This window comes from Pipra filicauda, unplaced genomic scaffold (genome assembly GCF_003945595.2).
Source record: "Pipra filicauda isolate LSUMZ 115617 unplaced genomic scaffold, ASM394559v2 scaffold85_size2586006_pilon, whole genome shotgun sequence".
Lineage (NCBI taxonomy): Eukaryota > Metazoa > Chordata > Aves > Passeriformes > Pipridae > Pipra > Pipra filicauda.
The window spans coordinates 1,596,047-1,618,100 of record NW_024105042.1 but is presented as its reverse complement, the minus strand read 5'-3'; the positions used below and the strand labels follow the sequence as shown (position 1 = coordinate 1,618,100).

The window sequence follows — 22,054 nt, the reverse complement described above, 5'->3', positions numbered from 1 at the left end:
GTGATGAAACCCTGCTCTACAGAAGAAGAAACCAGACAGCATCATTTTGTGTGTGCTGGGATTCAAAAAGCTTAGACTTGAGGAAACCACAAAAATTTCCATAATTAAGCAAGGAAGGCCTGAATTATTTTAATGATCCAGCTGTATTTTGCTGTAGCTGTGATGAACAGAGTTCATAGGCAGGACAAGGTTTGTAGACAAAGGCAATGTCTTTTATTAGACCAAGTGGTATGGCTGAAAAAATAGAAAAGCTCTTGGGTACACAAGCTTGCATAAGTTTTCAAATTCTGTAGGTTGCTCTAATAAAAGGTATTATCTCTATCTTCAAGCTTTGCCCTGATTTATTAAAATCTTCCTTTCAATGTTCACACAGCATAAAATAAAAAAATCTTATGCTGAAGTTTTCTATTACACGTACTCAAAGGCACACGTACAGCTTAGCAGGCTGCACTGACACTGTGACAACAGCTTAACCCTCTGAAACAAAACAGTAACAACTGACAAAAGATATTGCAAAGGATCTTCCCCACCCAAAAGTCTTACTCATGCAAAAAGCCTCATGGGCTTCAAAGGCATGAAAATCAGCCTACCTGCATGGGTAAGAGACATGGGACCTGGGCCCTGAATACAAATTCCTTCTGCCAAATAGAGAGAGAAAACCAAGAAGGACAGAATCACTCCATACACTTGTAAGCCACTGGAATAAACATCTAAGAGAGCAGGCAGCCAGCCAGGTAAGATTTTCAACTCCAAGCAACTGAAATACGATGCATCTTTCTTTAGTTACAAATCTATTTCGAAATCAATAATCTCTAAATAGCTTCACATAAAAATAGAAATCTTTACATAGATAAAGCATGTCAGAACACCTCCCCATAATTTACTGCATACATGCTCCTTGCTCATGTTGTCTTAATTAAGCATCTGATAGCATTTATGGTACAGGGTTCCTTTTGAAAAGCTATTTAAAATCTCAGCTGCAAAGCTTTTATACAGAGCTGCTATCTACCACATATGCTTTGGTCTGAAAGAGCATAGGATTTTTAGCATATATTTTGAAATAAGTCCATGTGAGTATTTTGTCAGATTTTGGCTGACTTCAAATATTATTCATACTGTATTTTTTTCAAGTACTCATACAAATTAAACAACACATTCAGAAGCATTTCCCTTCAAGTTTTACTATTACTTTTCTTATATTTCTTGGTCAAAAAATAGAGATTTCTGCACCTGATACTATTTGATGTGTTCAGGTTAAATGCACTGCCTCTATTTTTTTCTGAGTTTATCTTGACACTTTGATGATGCAATGCCAAATCACGCTAAAATGTAGAGATGAACAAAACAGTGGTGACAATCCCACTTTTTCCAGGGTATTCTCTGAGAGTTTATCTAGCAGAAAACAAAGGCATCACTAACCAATCCCAAGGCTGTAGCGTACTCACAGTGATTCACCATGCACCACATCTGCCTCTTCTCACACGTTCTGCTTCAAGAATCATTAATACCTTGGCAGCACAACCCGCACGTGTACGTGCACAGTGGAAGGTGAATAGAGAAAATCATCACATCTAACATTAGCTACTTAAAAGCTTCGTGTGTAGTCGGAGGCTGTGGGTGTACAGACAAGTCTCGTGGTGCCCTTGCCAAGCCTAGAGCATTTCTTCCTGGCTCCCCGCTGCAACACTGCTTCATCTCAAAGGGCTTTGTGGGCTCTCAGCAAGGGAGGAGCAAACCATCCTAAAATCCTGAGGATGGGCAAATGCAAAGGGAGCAGGATTAGGGTCGGTTTGTTTAAGACTCTTCTCAAATTCCTGATCCGGGTCATGGCATGGCCTCACAAATAGGGCAGGGGAGGGGGAAAGTGATCTTTTCTGCAGCTGAGAGGACTCTCCACGTAAGCATGGTTAAGAAAAGCGAGTGACTCACTTTCCAGGAGCAGCCCACTCCCTCCACTGAGGGCAGAAGTAGCTTGCACCTCGTTTAGGCTAGACATATGGGACACCTAGAATTGGAGGAGGTGAAATCCACTCAGGTTAGCATCACACCCTTTGATCCTCTGGAGCACCTGACATCCTGGGATGGACAGCAGAAAGTGGCCAGGACTGAGACATCCACCTCAACAGCATCTCTCACTGCCATGTGAGCAGGGGCTGGGTAGGCTCCTGCCCTCACCAGAAGTGCCGTTCTTATGCCTGTGATCCCAATGCACTTCACAAACTCTCGCTCACATAATACGTGTAGGGGCAGCAAAAGTGCTGTCCCCATTTTGTCAGCTATGGATAGCGAGGCACAGAGAAGGTAATAACACAGAGCAAGTGGGAATCAAATGCAGAAGCCCTAATTCCTCAGTCCCTGTGCTAAAAATCAGTCTGAGTTCCTAGCGCTGTCAGGATGAATCACAGATACACAGCATGCTCCTAGCACAGTATACTTTTACATGAATTCAAATTTCAATACTAAGCATCAACTGGCAGACACAGAGAGGTCAGCCTGCACTTATACGTGACAAAAGCCACAAAGCAGCAGGCTCCTGACTGGCTCCAAGCTGCAGGGATCGCATGGATGCCGAATGACGCTCCAATTTTATCCTGAATTGCAGCCTTACACACCAGCTCTGCTAGTTCGCACAGCTCCTTCCCTCTCCCCCACAGCCCTGGGATGACAATTCAAACCCCTCTTGTCTTTTACTGCCAACATTTCTGCTCAATAGCCAAAGGCAAACTGTTTCCAAAAGGTGTTTTCAATTAGTGATGCTTTTGGAAAATTACTATGTCCATGACTTGAGATATAAGCAATGAAGCTTGTAAACCGCCTAAACCAGAAATCTGACTTTTTTTTTTCCTCTTTGTGCTTCGAGTTAAGTTCTTCACTTGAAGATCTTTCACTTCTGGGTAGCGACCTCCCTGACAGCAAGGCTTCCGGTTCATGATGGCAGGAAGGACAAAACACGTTCTTCCTATTAGAATATTAAATTACTTCCAAGAGACACTTCAAAGCATACTCTCAGCTCATGATAATTAATACCTGAGGTTGGTTTTAAGCAGGAAAATTCTGTATACCGATTCCAGGGCATTAATGAGGTAGAGATCAGCTGTTAAGAACCTGTTAAGGTCAACTACAGACATGTGTATTGGGCTTACAGTAGATCCCATTTGCAGTGTACAAAGATCCACTGGATTACATTAGATTGATAACACTCTCCTTGCTCCATGGATTGTACTGACCTTCCCAGCTCCAAGCTTGTAATCTCCAGCACTGGCTTTGAGTCCTCCTGCAGGAAGGGGGTAGCAGTTACTCTTGGACACCACCACAGTGCTTACATCATCAAAGCTGCTTTTTCCAGGAGTGTGCTTTTAGTGAAATTGGTAAAGCATTCCCAGTTATACATTCATTTAACTATGGTCTGACTGATAGATAATGGTAACTCATGGGCTATTTCTGAATGGGTAAGGTATAAGAAAGGAGAATGCTATTCACATCATTTATTATAGGATTTGATTTAATTTCAGGCTGAATTTTATCTCTGTCGTAAAGCCAGATGCTAAAGTAATGGCTACATATCAAATACATTGCTTATTTTACATGGATTCTTTTAATCAGACTATTTCCACTGACAACCATACCCAAAGAGTGGCTGTGCAGTCCCTAGAGCTCCAGCAGTACTCCAGGATCCAAGCGCATTAGACACACTAAAACCCACAAACATACATTTGGAGTTTCTTTGGGTGACCATCCATTTCTGTCCAAGGAGTTCTATTCATTCAGGAATTCCAAGAAGCACTAGTCATTTAAAATATTTTCAGTACTATTTAATTATCATCAATTTTATAGATGGTTAGAATGCAATTTGGAAAACTATGAAATCTGCAGCGCAACTCTGCAAGGGGCAAACCTCAAATCTGACCCTCCCTGAGTACCATGAGACAATCCATTCTCCTCATGCATCTGTGAGTTTACTACCTTGAAACAGGAACCACAAATTCTCCAGTGAGCCAATCAGCTTATTTTCTACATTCCATATAGCTCATGTTTCTCAATATTTCTTGCAGAATTATCATTTCAGTTATTTCTAATATTCTGCTTCTTACACAAACAGTTTGTTAGGGGCAATGCTATTTCTCCACTTCTCTAACTCTAGTGTGTCCCATATTGTCCCAGTGCTAGAAAATAAGGAGGAGGATCATACTTAAGGAATGTGAAGCTTATCCAGAAGTGCAAGAGCTATGCCACAGAGAAGAATTAGCAAACACGAGTTCTCAAAGAAATGCTTCAACTGCAGGTCAAATATGATCCTTGATGTACAAGACTTCGAAGCAGGACTCCATGTCCTTGTCTGTCACTGCTACAAACACTGCTGGAAAACTGTCTTCAGCCAGCTGTCCCCATTCAGAACAATGATGATTACTCTGAGAAAGGAATAAATCTATGAGAGAGAGTAATGCTGGAGTGGAATACAGCCAATTTAGAGAGAGCAGCTCGGCAGGTGACTTGAAAATAGTCTAGAAGCAATTACACACAGGCAAGCAGCCTGACTGTGGAGGGCTCTCAGTCTAGCAATGACAGAATAAGAGCCCGTGACTGGGAATTAAATAAATCAACCAATACAAAAAATATTAACAGAGAGGACAGTTAGCTATAAAACAATAAATTTCTGAAATAGATTTTCTGTGATCAGAGGGCTATAAATGAAGTGTGTGGAGGTGTTTAAATTAGCCTTTTTCAGAGAGTCAAGAATTAATGCAGAAAAGTCAAACAGTCTGAGCTATACAGCGGGTCAGTCCAACTGAGTATTGTGCCTCAGGCGACTCTTCCTCACCTTATACATCGATGTATCACAGAGTACAAAGCTGAGGCACAAGCAATATCGGAAAGAAACCTCCAGAGAGTGATTTCACCTAGAGAGAATGGATAAACAAAGGCTCTTCTGAGCCAACACCAATATAAACTGTGCACACTGATGGCCCTGGGAAACTCTCTTCCTTGGGAAAAGGTCTTCAGCAGCCTGTGGCAACCTCTGCCATGGAGGTTCCCAAACTGCTGTCCAACTGAGTGCCTGCCAATGGCAAGCATGGACCTGGCTAAGAGGATGTTCTCACTGCTTTTTGTTTCCAGCTGTTAAATTCCAGCAAGAAACACATAACATAATTCAAATATTTTAGTCACACTGCTTTTCCTGTAAGCAATTGCTCTAGTTGTCCAGGGCCTTGGAAGATTAGAAAGTAGAGATGAATTTGATCCCTCTGCTGCAATACTGTCCACCCTAAAGAAAATATTTATAAGATATTTATAAAAAAATATTTGTCAGAGTTCCCATGTATTTGCTTTAGTTGAAAACTAGATGGTAAGCTTTGATGCCAATGCCCACCACAACAGGAACTCAGTGTTTGAATGATACCTGCAAATACTAATATCCTTGCTACAAAGCCGAAGCATGACAGCGCGCCAGCCAAGCTGCAGGCTAATGTAAAGAGCACGAAAGGCAGAAATGTCAGCACAGAAGTGAACACATTGAGTTCTACAAATCAGAAAGGAAAGTCAAGACAAATTTTTTTTTATTCCAACTCTGCTCTTTTACATCAGAACAATGTGCCAGCAAGAACAGACAAACATAACCCTGGTACTCATCAGCCCCCTTCTCAAAGGAAACTGCCAGTTTCTCTTCCCTTCCCCTCAGCTTATCACTTCTAAGAAACACTCTTGGTGTTCAAACATGTGCAAGATCTATCACCATATCAGTAATACCATATGAGTTACAATTACCAAAGAGAGAGAACAAGCTGAGACATGCAATCCCCAGAGAACTGGGAAGCCATCCTTCCACATACCAGTTTCAAACCAAGGAGCAACTGCCACTCTAACCTGCTATTAAGGATTATACAACAGTAGCTCTTTTGGCAGCAGATCAAGGTGTTTCAAAACAATGACGCTTTTCAGGAGGCAAACACAGACTTAGTGGGCCTCTCCAGAAGCACAGTAGCAACCAACAAAGTATTTGAGACACACAACTCCAACCAGCAGCACAGTCATTCTGAAAGCATGCAAGGTGCCAGCTTGGATAACCAAACAGACAAAAGTCCGCTTTATCTTCTGAACACTGAAGGTGAGGGAGGACAGTTTCATTGTCCTTCCTCACTGACTGTGCTTACTGGTAAAAAAACCTCTTGTCTCTGAAGATCACATACCTGCTTCATTAATATTTTACAGGAAAAGCAAAGATACTGAAACCTCATTCTGGCTTTTTTTTTCTAATATTTGAAAGTAAAAAGAAGAAGAAGGGGTTTTTTTTAGAGACACTTGAATCCTCTTCCATGCTGGATGGGCCTTCTCTACATATTTATGGGCTACACAAACAGATGTGACAGCAGAATCAGAATCTGAACCATCTCTGCAGGCTGGAAACATGAACTCACGTCTCGCTCCAGCCTTGGCAGAAAGCAGTCACTGCTCAGCCCCAGTGAGGATAGCCAACTGGCTACTTAGCCTGCATCCCAGGGCTCTGGACACAACACTCCCCAAGGGACATGCTGCTGAGTAAAGAACTGGGAACTCTGGCTCCTCCTCCATAAATAAAGGAATTGAAAATAAACACTGAGATCAACAGCTGAAGAGAATCTGAGAACTGCTCTCTCAAAACCAGGGACAACTTTTTCTTTCCCTGACAAGAGTTTTCTTCTCCAGCACCATTCCCTTCTCCTCCCAGCTTCTTAAAGGAAAAAGCTTACCAAATGCTCATATATTAACTTGGTTTCTCTTCTATATGAGACCTTACCCACCCATAAGAGACCGATCATTGACAAATAAACCTATCTTTCAAAAAAAAAAAAAGGATAAGCAGAGGACTGTGGAACTAAGACAGACACAGTACAATATCCAGCAAGGCCATGGACTTCATATGCAAAACTCAAGCCAATTTTCAACTTGCTGTTTGTTCACAAAACACAAACAAGACAAAATAATGATACTTCTCAGCTATAAAGGGCACTGTGAAAGCAAATACTGAAATCATTTATTAAAGATGATCTTGATTGTCTGATATCCTAACATATAGGGCTCCAAACAAATACTAGCCTAATACAGATTTTATGGGCTTCCCACTTTTGTCCTTAATAATGGTTATCCACCTCTCTTCCAAGAAGCCTTCCCTGAGACTGATCTAGCCCACAGGTGAGAACAGCAGGAGTCTTCTGCATCCACGCTCAGGTCCTCGAAATCAACCCTGGGCTGGCTCCAACACTCTCCTGAAATGCTCACAAAGGCCAGAAGCACAACTCCAGGCTCTATGTTCCTCCTAGTTTAGCAACCACAGGTCCCCCTCACCTGAACAACAGAAAAAATCCTCTTTCTCCCCAAATCAGAGGCTGACAGGTACTTATCACTCATCATGGAGATCAGAAAGGCACATACTCAAAACCTTTCCTGCACTCTGTTTTCAGTAAGCAGTCCCACACAGCAGCTTCTTGCCAGTGAGAAGCAAGACACACAGACCTACTAACAGAGCAAGGACAAAGATGGAAAATCAGGGAACGTGAAGACTGTAGGTGTTTTGAAGTGTTCTTCCAGTGTGAAGCTCCCCTCCACATAAAGAGCACAATTCATTACTTTTCTGACCTGTTTTTTCAATCAGACGCAAATATAGTAATTATAGTCTGCCTGATTACAAATGAAATTACAAATCTGTCCTAAGGGCACAATAGTGTCTCCACCTAGATGTTATCAGTCCCCAAATCTCATTTAATCTTGACAGATGTGTAGTACTGAGGCACCACTATAGGAAACTCTAGAAGTAAATTAATTTTATGAATACTTTCTCTGCAGTATTCCCATGGTCTTCCAAAAGACTGCTAATTTGCACAGCTTTTGTTAGGCAACCTACGTGACTACATTAATCAGTAAAATAACTGAACATCTATGATGGCTTCGAGCTCTTGCTCCATTTCTGGCTTCTCTTTGATAACCTAACCGTCTCAGCTTTATCAAGTGATTCCAAAGGCCCACATTAAACCGTTTTCCAACTGTATCAATCTCTTTTCTTCGGAAACTTCTTACTATCCTGTCCAAGCAAAACACAAACCACTAAGTTCATCTGGGGAAAACAAAGTCATCTTTCCATGGGCCCTTCAGTTCCCTGGTTTTTAATGTTAAATCAGTCCTGCTGACACAGGAGACTGCTCCCTGGCAGGAGCAGAGGAGGACACATATAGTGCTGTCTCTGCACTTGTCTCAGCATAGGCAGTTCTCAGAAGGAACACAATGAAGTGACAGACCTACTCTATCAGCTGCAACCTGGAAGAAAACTGTCAGGCTGAAGGGTGAGAGAACATTAATATATAACTAAGAAGGCATCATCAGCACATCCCTGTTATCCCAAAACCAGAGTCAAGAGTTCCCAACACTGAACCTTCCCTCTGTCTGGGATTTCTCTCTTCAGGGAACCTCAAGAATCTCGTCAATGTAGGTAGACTCGAAGGTGCATTCAACAGCGCAATCTTGTTTTACTGCTGTGGATGAGCAAACAGCTTGAATCTCCTGGGTTCTGAGATGCCTTTAAAAACACCTGTCTCTAGCAAAATAGCACAATGGCCCTGATTCACCGAGGACTTCTTTTTCAGCATGCTACCTGACCTACTGTAGCCTCTTAAAAAAAAAGCTGACCATATGCCCAGCCAACACAAAGCCTCCTGTGCAGCCACAGACATGCCTCCTTCTAATTGCTTTCAAATCAGTAATTGAAAAAAACCCCAGCCTTGCTTTGAGCATCACAACACAGTAAGACAGTTCTCCACATGTTCTAACCTTTCCAATATTCGTTCTTGACCCCGGCAGCACACATCGATTTATGAGGACTCAAAGTACGTTTTATTACTGTCTTTGTTAATATCTACTCACTACATGCCTGTGAAGAAAAGTGAGTGGTAGATGAGTAAAACACTGTTAGCTTTTCATCATCTGTTCCCTCCTGATTGCTCAAGTTTAGCAAGCAGAGTTTTTTGGCCTTGGCTCATAAAACTGCCAGTGCAATATTGAAAGAGAAGTTAAAATACATATAAAACAAGAGGTTAAGAACCTACCTAATCTATTATCACATGAAAAAAAAGGAAAGGTTAGATTGCAGATGTGTTTTTTAATAACTCTTAGAAAGGCTAAATCATTATTTCCTTTGATGATAAGTGAAAAAGTCCCCAAATAATTGAAGGCTATAGACGGATACTTCATCTCAGATCACAGTAAGTAAAACTCTTGTATAAAATTTGCTCACAAAATATCACACACATCTGCTGATAATTCCAGCAATGACATTTTTAACATACTTACTCTTTATAAAATCATTCTGTTTCAACACCACTATAAGGAAGATACTAATGAACACCAGAACATGTGCGAGACACATTCTGCTCAGGATGTCTGCAGTCACCAAGTGGTTCAGGGTACAGGCAAGCTAATGCCTTCTAGAGGCTAAATTCACATCATTAACTTAAAAGGACTTAGCAGAAGATCATCTGGTATGCAAGTCACTGCTTAGGAGGGACACTTTCAGATAGAGTAAGCATTTTAGAATAGAAAAGATGGGGTTTGTGTCTACTTACCTGAACCACTTATAGCTTTAGGCAACAAATGCCCATTTTTATCCTTTTTCCCTTGCAGAGCTCTACCCAGCCCTGTCAGCTGCAGTCTTGCTGTGGAAAAGATCTGCTGACCACTTCTTCCTTGAGAGAGACCTGGTTCATGTGTTTGTACTTTTCTTTAGGCTATTTTTTCTTTTTTTTTTAACAAAGGAAAGCAATGGAGAAATGCAGCATCCCAAAACACTGAAAGACTCAAGACCGTCTTGCTGACCTGCCCTTAAAAAACATCACTGGTGCACCGACTGATGCTCACAACATGAAGCGGAAAATGAAATCTGACTCCTGCCTCAGTTTCCAGACAGCAGAACTAACAGATGATTTACCAGTCTGGCTTGCTTCTATGTGAAATTCTTCTTCCCAGCTCCACTCAGCCTCTTGTATTCAATAATGGGAAAGCTACAGGAACTGAACTGGAAGAGCAGTTTCCAGGGTCAGTCCCAAGCTAACTGATGCTCAGAGCACCTGTAATTTATGTTCAACTGACCAGGATTTTTTTTAGGGAATGAACTCATCCCGACCTCAAAGAATACACTGAGAATAACATTATAAAAGTGGAACTGAACAAGAAATGAAAAAGAAATAACTATGCAGCTATTACAAGCAATTTTTCATAAAAGCTCTCAGAGAATACTGCATATGCTGTCAGAAAAGACATGATTTATGCAGGACACTTGGGACCAAAGTTTGTAGCCCTTTCCTGTGACTTCAAAGGCCAAAAAATCTTTGCATAGTCTTGAAATGGAATTGCTTTGTAATATCTGAAAAGGTGACTTAAAAAGATTAGAGAGAAACATTTGAAATACCTTTGCCAGTACGTTCAGCTCTTCCTTTGGGAAAAAGAAAAAGGTACGTCAGAGACAGAGAAAGCAAATGAAATCAACATAAAAAGATTATTTATTTTTAATTGCAACTGTTCTATTTATTGACTTCCAAAATTACCTGAGCTGCCTGCCCTTCACTAGCACTTGGATGTTATTATTGGTAATTGCTGTGTTATGATTACAAAGTACTGGCATAAATCTCACTCAGCACCTCTTTGGGTCTCTGAGAGCAGAACATTTGCATGCTCTTCTTTGACCTCATGTTCCTAATTAATCATCGTGCATGCCTATATGCAAGTCACCACCAAATGAATCAACCCAAACACTAGCTGAATTCAGCCAGTCCAGAGAACTCTGGATGGCTTCTGCTAAACACTTGGTCATCGAGCTTTTGAACTTACCTTCCTTTCCAGGTTACTTTAGAAGTCAACTAGAAAGTTTCTCTTGCTATACACCATGGTCAGATGTACCACATTTGACACAAACGCCAAGAAGAGCACGGTCCAAGCAGTAAAGTATGTGTTGGTTCCCATCCACAGCTACCATTCTCCAAAGGAGATAAGGAATACTGATTTCAGCAGCAAACAGTGCATGAGCAGCTAAACACTTCCTCCTGAAGTCACAGACACAGCTGGGATGCAGCTGTTCCTACCGCAGCAGTGCAGGCAGCAGCTGCTGCCAGGGGAAAGGCAGCAGCTCACACAAGAGAGGGACAACCCACCCAAAAGGTCCTACAATCCAGATCTGGCCACCATAACTGCCAAAGCTGGACCACCCCAGTTGGAAAGTACTTTGGGGAAGTATACCTTCCAGGAGGGTTCAGGGAGAATTTGCTTCCTGAAAATCTAGCAAGAATGTATCTTCAGTGTTTTATCTATTAGGCCAAGGTTAACAGGGAGAACAAGGCCTGAGTCAAAGCCCACTAATCCAAAGGCCTGCTCTTAAAAAAAAAGTGGAAAACCACTCTACTTCAGAGCCTCTTGCAGAAACATGTACAGGAAATCTCTGTTTTACCCCTTCCTCTGAACCAATTGTGCCAAGCAAGGTTAAATGGTAATACTGTAGTAAGCACATATGCAAAATAGCAAGTCTTTGAAAATATCTGAAATGCAGCTGGGAGCTCTAAATACTCTATAACTAAATTAAGCTAAGTTTGGACCACATAATGACTTCAAGAAGCTTTTGTTTCTAAATAAATCACTTGTGGTGAAAAGAGCCGGAATGGTAGTTATAGCAACCACAACCATCTTCTTATTTACAGGCTGGGTACAACACGAGCAGTACTAGACCATATTGTTCCCACACATCTGTTTCTATTAACTTACTTCACTTTAGAGTCACCTTCAAATCTCAAAAGAATCACATCTCCTCAGGCCTCCCTTTCTTCTTCCATCCACCTACGGAAGATCTGCCCACGCGTCCTTCAATTTCAAAAGAGAAACCAACTGGCTGCTCATGTCCCAGTGTCATTTCTATGGGTATCTCATTACTGTGACTCCTGCTCTCCATATTTGATGGGCTCACATCTTTGCAGAATTTAAATCAGTTTTGGCTGGTATGATGCACAGGGTAAGAACCTACTTGGTTTCTTCCTTAGGTGTTAAGAGAAGGCAGCATGCAGATGATCACAGTGGGGTTTCCAACCTCCCCAGTTTAGTCAGAACATTATTGAAACCACCAAAAAAGGGCTGCCTGTGCTGGTAAAACCCACAGCAGGTATTCATGCCCAGAGGATAATAGGTTAAGGTCACCAGCAAGCCACAATTTTAGCCTCTACCATTCAGTACCAGACTTGGAAAAGTGAGAGGACTAAGAGGGCTGGCACACAGCCACTCACTGCTCCTACGTTTGGGGACCCAACTGTCCAGGAAGTTAGAGAGTATATGCTTTTGACCTTATAGTACAGTGCACACACTGTTACACATTCAGGTAGTAGTAAATATTCGACAGAGACTGCTTGCTGTGGGTTTTTTAGGCTGAATTACTCAGGCTCCCTCCTCAGTCTCATGCTGCCATAAAAAAATGTATTTCTCCTAGTATGGTTTCATGCAGGCAGGTCTCCCCAGCACCCTTTTAGCCCTGCAACCACGTGTGAGACTTAGTAACTACATTTATGTAGGTGGGTTTAGATCATCAATTGCTTACAGTGGCTACCTTCAATACCTACGCAATTTTTTCCAGATGTTGCTTAAGGTATATTTACCTTAATTACACATTAAGGTACATTAAGTCCTATTTATTGTATGTGCTGGATTCTCTCTGTCTTATGATTACAAAGCCACTCCATGGTTGTGTTAAGAAAGCAAACTCATGTTATACATGCTCTCTATGCAGAGTGCAGAGTCCAAGGTTTTAGGAATCATTCCAGTTAAGGAGTCATAATGATTAAAAAGCAAAACACAGCTCATTGCTACACATCATGGCACATAATAATTTCTTTAGTAGCAAAAACCAGACATTTAAAAATAGGAAATATTTATACCAATGTGCACTTTGAAGATACTCATAAAGAATAGGATATGCTTCAGCACAGAATAGCCAACTTTTGAAGACTTGGATTGTGGTCATTTCAAATAACATTTCAAATTATATTTGTGCTGCTGACACTATAAATAAAATTTAAAAATAAATGCAGTACAGACAATAAGCAAGGAATTTCCATGCGCTGACTTGGATACATCTCATCTCAAACGTGTCCTGAAGAGTGAGGCAAGTCTTCCACTCCAGGGCACATTCTGTTCAGTCTTCTACCCTATTATTCTCACTGCTAAAAAAGCCACAGCTGTTTTATATCAGGACACCCAGTGTTTATGGGCCACCCCAAGGCAAAGACCTAGCACAGAGCAGGCACTGCGAGCTCATCCCAAGGTACATCATCCAGGCTGTGTCCTGCTGAGTGCAGCGCTGTCCTCAGTTTCCCTTGGGCAGAGCCCTGCTCTCTTCATGGGTTTAGGCTGCATGGCATGTGAGTATTTCTTATCCTGAGGTGATTAGTTACTGAGGTGTTCTTTTAAAGGAGTGAGGACAAGGCACAGGCCTGTCAAATGGCAAGCCAGTTCCTATGACAACTTTCCACTGCAGCCTGGCTGGAGACCATTAATTCACCTTCTCCAGGCCAAGCAGCTTCTACGTGGTAATACTGCTTTGTGTAGGACTGTCACCAGTGCCCAAGCAACGGCAACTACATGGTACTGAACCACTCAGACCTCACAGTACTCCCCAGTTTCAAATTCCCACAAAATAATGGATTCACTGAGTGCAACTGCAGGACTCCACTTCTGTCCCTTGCCTAAGATTTCCGGGGAAGAGCTGTGGTCAGCCTTTTTTCCTGTACCCTCTTGCATATTGGTACCTACAATTCCTGCTGGATTCAAAGGTTGCAGATCATCTCAGCTTGTCCTGGAGCACTGCAGACCTACTCTGCAGCCGGCCCACACCATCCCCAGATAAAGGCTCACACTGCAAGCTACCCACCCATCTATCAGTTTTCAACAAGCATTATTTTATTAAGTTGAACTGCAAATAACAGTTATGATGTTATTAAATAAATCTATCTGCTTCTTCAATAAGCGTCAGTTAAACACTGTATTTTAATTGTTTGCTTCCCTTCTACTTTCAATGCAAAAATAATATATTTGTATATTTTTGAAGGAAATAAAACACTCCTTTCAGTGTTTCCCCAAAGAGCACAATACCACAGTGTCTACCAGTAAACACCACACTAAGCTTTCTGGTTTTTCAAAAAAATTGATTCCCCCGAAAGTTAAAAAAAAAGTCTAGGATAAATATTTCCAGTGATCTTAGGAAGGGTTTATTAGCTTTCAATTCAAGTTATATTAGGAATCATACATGACAAGGAGCAACAATTCAAGGGGGATATTATTATCATCATCATTATCATCATTATTATGATTAAAAATTGCCTACAAACTGGAAATTTGCCTGGGAAAATGTCAGCTTGCATCTGATTTTCACTAGCATATATACTAGAATGGGTATATAACACTAATGCTACCAGTGCAAATATACTAACAGGCTGTTAATTTCAAACCTCAGCTGAAAACGTCTCTCCCATTCTTACAGTTTTTCTGCCCATTTCTCTCAGCAATTGTACTTAATTCAATGGACCATTCTAAATGCAATTCGGTGGTGCATTTTGCCATACAATTTGTTTGAATGACACTGTACAGAGTAAAGGTTGTATTGTGCTATATAATGAAACTACGTCTATGCGTGAACAAACCCCAACAGCTGTTAATCAAAGCAGCAGGTTCCTGAACAATCTTCTGGACTCTGGACTAATGGCAATAGATTATTTTAAATAGCAGTTCCACTCTAAAATATGTTTAGGTTGACACAGGCTGACAGGGACAGTGACAGACTTCCTGAGCTAAGCTGATCAGTTTGCAAGTCAAACACTGGGCTTTTTGCTCACTGCTGGAACTACAGATTCAGCACTTGAACCCAAGATCAAAATGCAGTTTTGAGTTTTGTTTCTGATTTTCAGCGAGACCATGTAGCACCTGAAAATATTCATATTTTCTGTTTAATCACTAGTGACAAACACTTATATGGATCAATACAACATATTTCAGTTGGTGATGATGTTAGTCAAAAATGACACAGGGCATCACTTGGATAAGTAAGAGGAAAACGTTTCTAAGTGACTACTTAGAGAGCCTTTTGCAATCTTTGAGGTTCAAACAATAAATCTTCCAGAGCTAAAAAAAAAAAATCTTTTAAAACATGAGTGATTATGTCTTGGGAGGAATGTTCTCAAGACCACGTCAAAAAAAAAACCAGCTTGGCAGCCTTTAGAACCACTAGCAGGGGAATAAACTTGAGGGTTTCATAATCTCAGCGGTTCCAGGAATTTTCAAAACTGCCTGTGCCACAAGAAGCAGCACTGTCGTATTAAGTCATCTGGTCTATCTGAAAACCAGTGTAGGGTTTTTTGTATCATACATTTTGCAACATTATTTTTGGCACGAAAGGGTGGATTTAAGAAAAAAAAAAGCATAAGCAAAATGCGAGCAAAGCAGTTTTGCACTGGTTTCATTTATTTACTTATTTATTTGGTGCTTTGCTCCTGGCTTTGGTATATCAGCTCCAGCCTGACACAGCCGGATTGCCAACAGCAACTCCAATGAAACGGAGCGGTGACAATGAACCCTCGCCCCGATCCAAGGCTGTCCGGGACCGGGCTCTTCCCCCGGCGCCGGGGGAGGATGGATCGCTTCTCCTGCCTGTCCCGGCCGGGCGGCGGCCGCCCCGGGGGCAGCTGCGAGCGGGAAGGCGCCGCCGGGACCCTCCGCTCCACGTGGGGCGGGAGGAAGGCGGAAACGCGGGCACGGGGCGCCGCTCCCGGCCCTCCCTACTCCCCGTCCCGGCGGCTCGGGGCGGCGGAGCGGGCACGGAACCGCCGCCCTGTCCCGAGCGGGGGCCGAGGCACCGCGGGAGCCGCCCTGCCCGGCACGGGACGGGGCAGCGGGGGCTCCCCGGGGCAGGACAGCGGGAGCGGCGGGGCCGGCGGGCGCTGCCCCCGGGGGGTCTCTCCCCGCGCCGCCCCCGCCCCGGGCACGGTCCCCCCCGCGGCCGGGGCGCGCACCCGAGGGGAGGGGGAGCTCCCCACCCATCACCCGCCCCCCGCCCCGACGGTGCCCGGCGCGCACCCGCCGCGCGCGCACCCGCTCCCGCACCCAGGCACAGCCCCGCGCGCGCACCCCGCCCCGCGCGCGCCCGCGGCCGCTCTCACCTCGCGCCGCGCTCGGGTGGAACTGCCCCGCACCAACTGCCGCAGCGCCCGCGCCGCACGCTCTGCGCACGCGCGCCCCGGCCCCGCCCCGCCCCGCCCCAGGGAGCGGGGAGAGCGTGCGAGCCCCGCGCGGAGCCGCAGAGCCGCGGCCCCAGGGAGCGTCGGCAAAGTGCGCGACGGGGAGCGGCTGCGGAGCGGCCAGCGGGGGCGCGGAGGGGATGAGGGGACTCGGGCATCTCCCTCGTGAGAAGGGACTGCGGGAGCTGGGCCTGTTCAGTCTGGAGAAGTGAAGACTCAGAGGAGATCGCATGAATGCATGTAATTACCCGAAAGGTTGTAGCAAGGAGGGTATGAAGGATAAAGGACCACCGCCTCCCTAAGATCTTGCTTTATGGTGAACTTGCCACCGGCTGCCCCATGAGAGAAGCCCCGAAGAGAAGATACAAGGACTCCCTGAAACAACATCTCAGCCTTGGCCATATTGATCAACATAACTGGTCTACTCTGGCCTCCAATCGGGAGGTCTGGAGACACGCCATCTGTAACACTGCTGATGCTTTTGAGAAAGCACGCACGATCACTCTTGAGGAGAAAAGACAGCGCAGAAAGAATCGTGCCTTGCAGAATATACATCCTAAGGAGTCTTTCTGTTGTGCCTGTCTCGTATTGGCCTTTTTAGCCACCAACACACTTGTAACAAACGTGGGTAGAGCCCTTCCCAAATCTTCATTCGCGAAGCCTAGCTATGAGGATGTGGCACTTAGTTCCGTGGTCTAGTAGACAGAGTGGTGTTAGGTCCTAGGTTGGACTCGATGATATCAGCAGTCTTTGCCAACCTTATTGATTTTGTGAAATATCTCAAAGGCAAGTGCCAAGAGGATGGTGCCAGGCTCTTTTTGGTGGTGCCCAGCCACAGGGCAAGGAGCAATGGCCATAAACTAAAACACAAGAAGTTCCACCTCAGCATGAGTCACACCATCACAGAATGGGTCAGGTTGAAAGGGACCACAAGTTGGTCACCTAGTCCAACCTCCGTGCCCAAGCAGAGTCATCCTCAAGCACATGGCACAGGATTGTGTCCAGATGGTTGTGGAATATCTCCAGTGAGGGAAATTCCACAACCTCTCTGGGCAATCTGTTCCAGTGCTCGGTCACCCACACATGTTTAGTTGGAACTTTCTTGTGCATCACTTTCTGCCCGTTGCCTCTTGTTCTGTTGCATGGCACCACGGAGAAGAGCCTGGCTCCATCCTCTGACACCCTTCCTTCAGGTATTTATATACGCATTAAAGAGATCCCCTCTCAGTCGCCTCCTCTTGAGGCTGAACTGGCCCAGCTCCCTCAGCCTTTTCTCGTGAGAGAGATTTTCCAGATTCTTGACCTTCCTTGGTGATGAAGAACTTCTGCACACTGAGGGTGGCAGAGCAATGGGAGAGGCTGCCCAGGGAGGGCGTGGAGTCTCCTTCTCTGCAGACATTCCAAACCCATCTGGACACGTTCCTGTGTCACCTGCTCTAGGTGACCCTGCCTGGGCAGGGGTTGCACTAGATGATCTCCAGAGGTCCCTTCCAGTGCTAACAGTTCTGTGATTTAATGTGCCAACCCGTGTAACAGCCTCACAGCCCTCCCCCCCGGCAGCTCTCCACATGGCCTGGCATTGCTCCAGCCAAAATCTCTGGGGCTGCACACCCAGCCCTGCACCCTCTCAACCTGCCTGAGCTCCCCCCATTCTATCAATTGGCCTCAGTGTTGCTGCATCCCACATAATGCTCAAAGTCTGTTATGAGGCTACTTCATGTTAGTTTGCCATTGAATTACCATGCCTCAAGCTAGGAGCTTTAGGAAGCATAGGCTTTAGTATTAAATAAAAACCTATTCAATCTACTTTGACATCAGCTCCCCATGCTGTGCAATTTTCATTTATTTTAAAATTTATTTAAAATTAAAATTACCCAATTAATCATTGATACTTTGGGGAGCGTGTCTGCAGTGCAGGCTGGGACAAGGGGGGCCAGGGTGTGCCCCATCCACTGCCAGGAGGGTGTTGAGGAGATCCCTGAGCAGCTGCAGGTGGCACAAGGGTGATGGTTGGGGGCTTGGGGGATGGTGGCCACAGCAATCAGCAGAGGGGGTTCCTGCCTGCTCATCCTAGCAAAGGTCAACTGCGAGCACAGACTGCATCCATCACACCTCTGGGCATGACCATCCGGCTGGGCAGGCTGAGGAGATGGTTGTGCAGAGCAGAAACTGCCCCATAGTCCATCTCTGTTTGTGCCACACTGAGTCAGCACCACCACAAAAAGTGCAGGGCAAAAAAGCCCTCCCCAGCAAAACAAGCCTCCCTTTTTCTGCCTGTTTTTTCTGACCCTGGAGGCCTGGAAAAGGTGGGATCCTGGCCACCTCAGATTGGTCCCTGCCAGAGACAAGGGTGATGGCAGCCAGACGACTGCCCCACCTCATCCAGACCCACACTGCTCTGCCAAGCTGCCGGCGCACATGTCCAGTCTCCCTTCCTGTGCCTCCGTGGTGGCCAGAGGTTGGGAATGTCTCCCCACCTCCAGCAGCAGCTCTTCCATCACTGCTGCCATGATGCTTCCTTTGGCTTCCAAAGGATGCTTCCCTCAGCTTTCCCAATTGCCCTCTGCTCTGCTCCGCTCTGCTCTGCTCTGGGTGATAAGGCACTGTCACTTCCCTCTGGCACAGGGACATGCTGCCGGGCAGCGTTTTGCTGAGTTGGACACACTTGGTCCATTGTGCCCCTCCAGGCTCTGTGAGATTTGCTCCATTGCCTTACCATGGGGAAGCACCCAATGGCACCAGAACCATTAGTTCTGGCTACACCAAAGCCTGTTTTCAGTGCCAAGCCTGTGGCAGGGAGGCATTGCCTGTCAGGAAAGCTCAGCCTACACTTCCCAATGCCCAGTTGTGAAATGTATGTCTGTCTGTGCATCTTTCCAACACATAACCCCAGGAGATTCACTGAAGACAGTAAGGATGACTAAAAGTGTGAAATGGCTTTTCTATGAAGGAAAATTGAATAGACAAAAATCCTTCAGCCCGGGAAAGAACTGGAGGGGGGTAAGGCAGAGGTCTGCAAAATCCTGCACTGGGAGGTGGCTAGGGAGGACCTATGTCCCAGCTCTTCCCCTATGTCCCACAAGCCAGGGGCATGGAATTAAATTAACTGGCAGACACTGAAACATGAAGAAAGATGATTTTTTTTCATAGAGTGCATTATCAAACTGTGGATTACAGAGCACAGTGGCATCCAGGACATGAACTCGCACCGATTAGATAAGGGCCAACAAACACAAGGATGTGACTGCTGCCAGGGGAACCCCAGAGACGCAGACAGACATAATCAGAAAAGTTATACCAGGGAAGCATATATCTCCTACTGTCAGAAAGAAACTCTTGAGGGATTTAGAGGGATCCAGTACAACCATTTTCCTATTTTATTAGTGTTTTTCTGTGTGCAGTTAAGCGAATACATCCACCTACTTTACATGTGTGTTTATTACTTGCATGTTTGCTCCTTGACGTAGCTGCCCTTACCCACAGAGCTCTCCCTTCTGCAGGGGCTCAGATCCACATCTGCCACAGGAGATCTGGCAGCACCTCCTGGGAGACACTGGGATATGCCTTTTTCCCACTGCTGGGGAGCATTTCCCTCTCACTCAGCTGCTGTGTGGCAAAACACATCCCCAGAGCATTAGTGTAATGGACTGTGCCGGCCAGAAGGTGTGTATCTTGTTGCCGTGTGTGCACAGCTCAGAGTACAGCTTTCCCTCTGACTCACAAGCCCAGCCTGATTGCAGCTCCGGAGATAAGTTGTTTAACAAGCCCCATCAGCAGGCAGATGCTGTGCGGAGAGTATTGCAGAATTTCAAGGAGTCTTCCTGCTGTCTCACATGCAAGACTTGATTTTGAAGCAACTGGGAGGTATGGGATGGTCCTGGGCAATTTAATCCCTAATACAACCCACCATTTTTTCAGTGGTGTACAATTCTTAGCTATGGGACTGTTTCTCTTTGGTTTTCTGCCTGTTTTCTAGACTTATAACATTCCCCCTGATGCCGTGTGTGCGTGTCCCAACAGAGATCCATGTGTTACTCCAAGGCGTCAAGGTTTCCTGAGGCTGAACTCATCAGAGGCACTGCCCTCATTTCAGTTTGTGTCCAATTCCAGCTTGCCATCTTATTTCAGGTCTGACATGCCAGTGTTCAACTTGTCTCCAAACACAGAGTAGAATAGACTAGACTAGAATAGGATAGGATAGAATTTGGATAATTTGGGGATTTTTGGGTATTTGGATCCGGGTCTTTCAAGGGCTTCCTTTAAGTCTCCAGGGCATAGCCACACTGCAGCTCTCCCTCTCTCTGGAAGGGCTGTACAGCTTCCAGGTTTGTTGCCCAAGTCAACCTCTGAAAGCTAGGTCACAGCTCAAGGGGCTCACAAAGGAATTGCATTTGGGTGCCAACCACCTGGAATGGGGGTCCTGCTGCAGCTACCTGGAACATGGGAGCACCCCCAGAAATGGCAACTCATGCTGAGGTTGATAACAAGGTCTCAGCCACCCTTTTCTCCTTTGAAAGAAGCAGCCTTCTAGTGAGCTGGAATCGCATCCTTGTTCTGTGGGACAGCAGCACTCACTTTAATTTAATGACTCCAACTCCTTGTGTTCATTCAGCTACAAGATCCCAGGCAAAGGGATTTGATTCCAGGGTCTTTACCCATAGATGTCAGCAGTCCCTGCAGACTACCTTGTATTTCATCTGCTAGAGGAGACTGTGACACTCCTAACTCCACTGTTAGACTGCATATATATGCCAGTGCTGAAACAGCACAAGTGAGGAAGCCAGGGTAAGCTGCACTCCAAGACGAAAGAGAACCAGAGAAGCCTCTATCATCAGTAATAAGCATCAATGCAAAGCCATCAAAAAAATACCACACACATAACTAAACAGAGCTGGAAACTTCTCAGTTGTGTGATCAGTTACTCCCAGTAGTAGAAACCTGATTTAGGATATCGTAATGCAAAGCAACAGATGTTGAGGAAATGGTAAAACACACTTGTGTGTGAGGAGTATGTGAAATACCTGGGAAAAAAAAGACAGACCAAGAAGAGGATTTCTGCATTGGTTGTGTGAGCCAGGCAGCCCAGCCCAGGACTGTTAGCAGCCCACAGCCTGTGGGTGAGGCTCTCTGCCTGAGCTGCTCTGCCATCAAAACATAAGCTGCTGGGATGATCCAAGTGTTGATGATCCAAGTGATGATCCAGCCTCACCATCACTGACCTGTAGCACTAAGTCTGATGAGAAACTTGTTTGAACATGTCTTAACATGCTCTTTGTGGTCCCTTTGCAAACACGTGTTTCTTCTTCCCAACACCCCCACAGCAACTGTTATCTCCCATGCAGGAATGTCCTGGGAAAGGTGTCCTGAGGTGTCCCATTGGTTCTTGTTAACCCCTTCCTGTGATTGGGTGTTCCTGTAAGCCCCTTGAGACTTCTAATTGGTTAACCTGTGATTCTCCCTAACCCTATAAATGTGACATCCCCCAACAATAAACGCTCTCTTGCCTCCTCTCCATGCCCGGTGTGCTGTCTCTGTGCCTGCCATGGAGCCACGTGGGTGCTGGGGGGAGGGGAGGGCACCTCTTCCCTCCAGGCTCGGGGCCTGAAAAACCCAGTCGCTGGAGTTCCCTTTCCCCGCCCTTCAAGACGTCGGAATGGTTCTTCGGATGGAGAAGGAACTAGAGCTGGGCTCCCCCACTTCGTGGGTGGGGAAAGGGATCCAGACGGACCTAAGGTGGGCTTCAGGAAAACTGAGTCTTTTTGGGAAAACTACCT

General features: G+C 45.1%; 1 protein-coding gene across 1 annotated transcript in view; it reads right to left on the bottom strand.

Annotated features, from left to right (window-relative positions):
• NT5C2 (5'-nucleotidase, cytosolic II) overlaps positions 1 to 16,271 on the bottom strand; it is a 60,450-nt gene extending 44,179 nt beyond the window's left edge. Inside the window, exon 1 of the mRNA XM_027738632.2 lies at positions 16,203 to 16,271. The gene's annotated coding sequence lies outside the window, so the exon portion shown is untranslated. The remainder of the gene's footprint in view (positions 1 to 16,202) is intronic.
• Between the last annotated feature and the right edge of the window lie 5,783 nt (positions 16,272 to 22,054).